A 7859-nucleotide genomic window follows, 5' to 3' on the forward strand; every position below is an offset into this window, starting at 1 on the left:
TTAAATCATAAGACTAAAAAAAATCCAGAGAAGAAAAGTTCATTCGGGCTGTTGAGCCAGCTTCAGTCAGAGTCCAGGATTGATTATTCTATTAATGTCTTCCCTCCCATACCACCTGTTGACCCTCTGGTGGGGGGTGGGGGGAGGAAATCAAGCAGTATTAAAGCCTTCCTCTTCTCAATTCGTATCCATCCATCTCCTTTTAAAGGATGTGAAGGTCTTAGAGAGGATGCAGGAAAGATTTACTAGAATGGTTCCAAGGATGAGAGACTTCAGTTACGTAGATAGAGTGGAGATGCTGGGGTTGATCTCCTTAGAGCAGAGAAGGTTACGGGGCGATTCAATAGAAGTGTTCAAAATCATGAACGGTTTAGATAAAGTAAATAAAGAGAAATTGTTCCCATTGGCTGAAGAATTGAGAACCAGAGGACACAGATTTCAGGTGATTGGCAAAAGAAGGAAAGGTGACTAGGGAAAACTTTCTTACGCAGCGAGTAGTTATGATCTGGAATGCGCTGCCTGAAAGAGTGGTGGAAGCAGATTCGATCATGGCTTTCAAAATGGAATTAGATAAATACTTGAAGGGAAAAAGTTTACAGGGCTACGGAGAAAGAGCAGGGGAATGGGACTAACTGGATTGCTCTTAAAAAGAGCTGCATAGGCCAAATGGCCTCCTGTACTATAACCATTCTATGATGCTATAAAAGTGCGAATTGATCCTAAATCTACCGTCTCTTAGAGTATATTCCATGTGCACAATGGCCTGTGTGGGGGGATAAAAGGTATTTCTAACCTTTATTTTCAATGCGTTTGCATTTTGAGTCCTAAGATCTATATAAATGTCTTGCCTGTTTCTCTAGTGAAAATAAGTTAGAGCACTTGAACCTATCTTCCTAACTTAGTCCCAAAATGCCTGAAATCATCCTGGTCACTCTTCTCTGAACCCTTTCTAATATATCAGCAGGGTTGATTATGCTGTCTTGCTGCAGTGGTGACAGGACCACTGCACCTGTGGCAGAGGCTGTGCCAGTAGTGGAGAAAGTCTCATTTTGCAGGGTCAGTTAAATTGACTATTATACTTCAGGGAACGCACTGGGATAAATTGGTGAGATTTTCACTTGGATCTTACTCCATGAAGTCCTGCAAAGAAGTGTGGTTTTTAGACGTATTAAGCAGATGCAAATACATGCTAATATTGCTGGTACAGAAATACACTTCTAAAGGTCATATGTAAATCTTGCAAGCTGGGACCATCAAACATGTTGTCAATGCAAGCTCCCTGCATGCTGTATTCATTCCCTCACATGGGGAATACACTCCACATCAGCAACATACTGTTTTAGTAGAAAAAACAACCAAGTTAAGGCAGAATATCAATGATTAAAGATCAACTGACATGACCCAAACACTTTCATGCCCAAAATAACAAATTTTAGTTGGTCTCAGATATACTTACAGATGCCAGCACTGCTATTTAAAGTGCGTTTAACCTATCTTTTTACAGGTGCTGATCAGCTCTGTATTTCCAGCACTTTTGTTATATATCAAGTTCAGAATTGACTATTTATTTTTACTGGTCAATTTACTGCCACTTCTCTTGTAGCAATGTCAGACTTGAAGTTGTGTTCCCTTCGTTGTTGTGATCTTTGTTTGTTTCTTTCATCTTGTTCATTATCATTGTTATCACTTTCTTTTATTTTTGCTTATTTGTCAAAACCTATTTTCAGATGCATATCTGTCATCAGCACTATTTTTCAGCTCTGACTCATTTCATGTAGATTCAAGCTAAAGGTTCATCGATGCTCTTTTGGATCTTCTCATAATCACCATCATCCCCTTAATCTCATTCTCTGACCCAATGCGCTTCGTATTTCATGCAAATGATCCTCTGTGCCATGCATTGCCACATGCATGTTGTCAACCTCGTGCGGATTTGGCATAATCATCTGGTTCTCAGTTCCATATGATCCTTTGTTTTATCTATCACTTTAATTTAAAAAGATTTACAAGTCGCAACAATCGGAAGCTGAAGCACCCTTTGGACACCAGTTAATTCTCCCAATTCCTCTCCATCACAGCATCTATCCACCTTTTGATTGAATCCAGAGTTTTTGCCCTCACTATTCTGGAAGGGTATTTCAGATATTAAACACTCTTTGCATGAAGAATTGCTTCTTGATATCAGTCCTAAAATATGGTAACACAAATAATGTGATTGTAAATCTCACAGGTATTACACATCAAAATGACACATGTCCATAAAAATTAGCAATTACCTGAAATAAGCACTTAGCTGTTATGTTACTGATCAAAATATCCAATTGCCTAAATGTGAATGAATCAAAATATACAATTACGAATGAGTAACCAGCAGATAATCAAGCAACCAAACATCTATTTCCCCAAAGCTATCATTCAGTAACCTGCAAGTACCTCAAAATCAATCAAATTACTCAAAATAATTTTTAATGCTATTTTCATCCGCCATTTTCCTTCTTCAGTCAAAAGTTTACAGCTAGAAATAACAACTATAATAAAATAAAAAATTTAATTAAAAATTCTGAAAAATAAATCATTAAACTTACCCATTAAATTAGTTACTTATTGTTAGAAATGCCTGTAAGAAGTTTCTCTCTTATAGGCCTGGCTCTTAGCTGGAGCTTGGGGCTTGAATTAAACAATTTACTTGGACTGAGTACTGGGAATTGCTAGCTGACCAATTCTGCATGTGTGTAAGAGAGAGAAATATGTATTGTGTGAATTACAATTTCACCCTGCTCTGGAACTAGAATACCCAGTATGTCTATGCCAAACCAGTCAGAAATTTACAAATAACACATGTAAATGCAGGAGAAAAGGATTTCCTTTTATTTATCATTGTATAAAGTTTACACCATTATATAAAAATTCTGAACTAACAATGTTATTTGGGAGATGTTTTTTGTGTTGCTGAAGAGGGGTAATGGTTGCACTGGAGCCAGAGGAGCATAAATATGAAGTACCTTGCTGACCTCAGATTTTGTGGCTGTGGTCAGATATGCTTTTCACCTCATAGGTGACCATGTCTCATCTCCAGCTTCTTAACTCCCTCCTCAGTACTACTAGGCTCAGTCCCCCTCTGAACTGTTCTTTATAAGGATATAGATGGGGGCGACTTTGATCTTAGTAAAACTTCTGATAAACTAGGTCACGGAAAACTACTTGAGAGAATTAGTAGGCACATGTTGGCGGTAGCATGCTAGGATGAATCGAATCGTAGCTGGGCAAAAGGAAAGTGAGGGCCCAGAATACCTCTTGCGTTCTGGTGTCACTTAGGCAGATGGCGAGCCATTCCACCAGCTCATTACACATGATGGCACTTCCAGGATCTCCTGCTGGAAGTGATGTTGGATGTACATTATATCCACCCAAATATGGGTGGCATATTGTAATTAGACACAAAACTATGTCATATGACATATTTCTCGTCACTTGTACCAAAACAGTACGAGGCATAATGAAGGCCATTCGTTCCTGGTGTTCAGGGTTGCTATGGTCTGCAAGAGGGGTACTTAAAAGTTAATGGGCTGCCTTGTTGGAAATTTGAAAATATTAATATATTAAAAATCTTACATCTGCATTCACACCTGTGAAATTTGGCATTATAAGTTCCTATATTCCCATATCCACATTTATGATACAAACTGCCTATGTAACGTGATAGACTGTAATTACATTCTCCCTCTAATGGATGCGCTGCAGCCATTGTGATAAAAAGGAAAATCTTCCACCCAAAAGTCTGTAAATGACCAGAGCAGTGTGATACATGGGGTCCCATAGGTCTGGCTGTTGGGGCCAGAACCCTTCAACATTTCAACAAATTATGTGGGAAAGGGTGTCAGTAGATTTATCTGAAAGTTTGCAATGACCAAACTAGCAGAGGAAGTTGCTACGGTGGAAGATGGAGACAAGTTTCAGTGGGATTTAGACTGTTTAGAGAAGTGATTTCATAATTGTTAGATGCAGTTTGATGTAGATAAGTGTAAAGTCCTGCATTTAGGGACATAAAATAAGCAGAGGGATTATAGGATTAATGAGAAGATAGTGATAAAGACAAAAAAGGAAAGGAATCCAGGAGTCATGCTTGAATGCTTGTAGGAGCCTGCCACATATAAGTAACCTTCATGGCCACTAAAAGAGCAGTTCCTGCCCTGGAACTGGTTTTTAAGTCTGGCTGCAGGATTGTGTGTAGTTATTTCATGGCATCCTTCGGGATTCTTAACCTCTGCAGGCATGTGTCTTTGGACAGCTCCAGATACGAGACCCTGGCTCCATATGCACGTGTTGGCATAAGGATAGGTCCTAATGGGGTGGTATACCCATCAGGGAACCCAAAGCCACATGCAAATTAATTTGAGTGATCAGGCCTCATTTAAATAAAATCGGCAAGCTACCAGCACTAAACAAATGCTGACAGGCAGCTCACTACTCGGGGAGGCGGTGGAAAAATCTGATGGCTCCTCCAGAGAGACCTTAAAGGAGGTTAGGTGATAGCGGGGTGGGGCCACTGAGAGACAGGCAGTGGGAAGATTTTTGTGGGCCAAACAAAAATTGGTTTAAAAAATTTATCATCATGTTTTCCAAGTGGCCTTAAGAACCATTGTTTTGACTGCTGTCAGCCGTTGTTCAGATGGTTCGCACTCTCGCCTCTGAATCAGAAGATTGTGGGTTCAGGCTGACACCTCAGTGCAGCCCTGAGGGAGTGCTGCACTGTCAGAGGTCTTTCGGATGAGGCATTAGACAGTGACTACACTTCAAAAGTACTTCTTTGGCTGTGAAGCACTTTGGGATGTCCTGAGGTCGTGACAGGCACTATATAAATGGAAGTTCTTTCTTTCTTTCTACTGGGCGGGGCTTGCACAGTGCATGCTTTGCCCAATGGAAGCCCTAAATTGCATCAAGGTCCTAAATACGTCACAGGACCCCGATTGAAATATAGGCATGAGGCTCTTGCTTGTTTCCAGTGGGAATGCTGGCCGCCTAATCGAGGCCCATTCAAAAATTGCAACAATGTGGCAAACTGGCTGCCACATTTGCCTACAAAACAACAATGACTCACTTCAAAACAGCAATTCATTAGCTGTGCAGTACTTTGGGATGTCTTGGAGATGTGAAAAACAATGGGCTATAAATTGCTTTAAAAAGAACGGTGGGCTCAACACAGCGCTCACCGTTGTTAATGGCCAAACGAAAGAGCAAGTTCTGGCATTCGCACATGTGCAGACAGACGCGGAAATCCAGAACTTGCTTTTCCTGGTTTGCCGGCAATCTGTCAGCTTCACCTTAAAGGGATATCACCGGCTGCAATCAACAGAATCAACAGTCCAGCGCCAACTTGCTCTTCTGCCCTGCTGGAAAGTAGTTAATATTGCCACAAAACAGGTACGCTGAAAAATATCAGGTCTAAACTAAATTTTAACAGCACGGTAAGTCTTAATGACTGCCAAACAACTAAAAATTAACTTTTAAAAATGTGAAGTCTCATTACTCCTTATATTTATTTTTAAAAATTTTTTTACATTTCAAAGTTTTGTCTTACTTTTTCCTTCAGACTCTTTTTCTTAATTTGCATATTTCTTACCCTCTTTTTTTGCTGTTGATAATTGTTTTTACAAATGATTTTATTGTTGTAGCTTTCACTTCTTGTTTTTTTACGTTGCAACTTGTACGTCAAGGCTTTGACTCTTCGCAGCTTTTCAAGACTGCTGCAATCTGATCGGTCGAGAGGAGAGATCAATCCTCTCGCTTCTTCCACAGGTCCTAGCTTTGCTGGAGCTAAGGCTGGGCTCTTCTAAGCATCTTATTAGAGGAAGTGCCCGCAGTAAAGACAGCAGTAAGTTAGTGGGTTAGTATAAATCTACGGAGTGGCGAGCGCCGTTCGTTCGCTGCTCAGAGGAATTTCTGGGCCATTATCTTCTTTCACTAATCTCTAAGAACGATGAAAAATATGTTATGAAGCTGGCGTCATCATTCACAGTATAAGAGTGGGTGACAATGAACTGTGGGAATTATATTTATTCCTAAATATTATAATCCTCTGCTATGTATTGCTGTTATAATAGGGGTGAATTTTCTCAGGGCTTCTCCAGTTCTGCCCCTAGAAGCCATGTTACGATAGCAGAGTGGGAGAAGCCCCGAGGAAATTCACCCTCTATGTAATATTGGGGATTTGATACTTTTAGTTTTGACGTAGAATCATTGAATCATAGAAAGGTTACAGCACAAAAGGAGGCCATTCGGCCCATCAAGCCTGCGCCGACTCTCTGCAAGAGCAATCCAGCTAGTCCCACTCCCCCGCTCTTTCCCTGTAGCCCTGCAAATTTTTCTCCATCAAGTACCCATCTAATTCCTTTTTGAAAGCCGCAATTGACCTGCTTCCACCATCCTTTCAGGCAATGCATTCCAGATCCTAACCACTCGCAACGCAAAAAAGCTTTTCCTCATGTCGCCTTTGGTTCTTTTGCCAATCACCTTAAATCCATATCCTTTGGTTCGTGACCCTTCCACCAATGGGAACAGTTTTCCTTTATTTACTTTGTCCAGACACTTCTTGATTTTTAACACCTCTATCAAATCTCCTCTTAACATTCTCAGCTCTAAGGAGAACAACCCCAGCTTCTCCAGTCTATCCACGTAACTGAGGTCCCTTATCCTTGGAACCATGCTACTAAATCTTTTCTGCACCCTCTCTAAGGCCTTCACATCCTTCCTAAAGTGGGGTGCCCAGAATTGGACACAATACTCCAATTGTGGCCGAACCTGTGTTTTATAATGGTTCAACATAACATCCTCGCTTTTGTGCTCTATGCCTCTATTTATAAAGTCCGGGATCCTTTATGCTTTTTTAACCGCTTTCTCAACCTGTCCTGCCACCTTCAACGACCTGTGTACATATATCTCTCTGTTCCTGTGCCCTCTTTAGAATTGTACCAATTAGTTTAAATTGCCTCTCCTCATTCTTCCTACCAAAATATATCACCTCACATTTCTCAGTGTTAAATTTCATCTGCCTCGTGTCTGCCCATTCCACCAGCCTATCTATGTCCTCTTGAAGTCCATCACTATTCTCCTCACTGTTTACTACACTTCCAAGTTTTGTGTACACCCAAGTCCAAGTCATTAATATATATCAAGAAAAGCAGTGGTCCCAGTACCGATCCCTGGGGAACACCACTGCATACCATCCTCCAGTCTGAAAAATAGCCGTTCACCACTACCCTCTGTTGCCTATTATTTGGCCAATTTCATATCCATGCTGCCACTGCCCCTTTTATTCCGTGGGCTTCAATTTTATTGACAAACCTATGATGTGGCACTTTATCAAACGCCTTTTGGAAGTCCATATATACATCATTGCCCTCATCAACTCTCTCTGTTACCTCATCAAAAAACTCAATCAAAGTCAAACATGATTTGCCTTTAACAAATCCGTGCTGGCTTTCCCTTATTAATCCATACTTGTCCAAGTGACTATTAATTTAGTCCCGGATTATTGTTTCTAAAAGCTTCATTACCACCGAGGCTAAACTGACTGGCCTGTAGTTGCTGGGTTTATCTTTACATCCTTTTTTGAACAAGGGTGTAACATTTGCAATTCTCCAGTCCTCCAGTACCACCCTTGTGTCTAAGGAGGATTGGAAGATTGTGGCCAGTACTTCCACAATTTCCACCCTTACTTCCCTCAGCAACCTAGGATGCATCCCATCTGGTGACTTATCTATTTTAAGTACAGCCAGCCTTTCTAGTACCTCTTCTTTATCAATTTTTATCCCATACAGTGGGCTCGATTTTCAAAGGGCGGCAGAATGGCAGCGCAGGGT

The sequence above is a fragment of the Heptranchias perlo genome, chromosome 6 (genome assembly GCF_035084215.1).
Source record: "Heptranchias perlo isolate sHepPer1 chromosome 6, sHepPer1.hap1, whole genome shotgun sequence".
Taxonomy (NCBI): Eukaryota; Metazoa; Chordata; class Chondrichthyes; order Hexanchiformes; family Hexanchidae; genus Heptranchias; species Heptranchias perlo.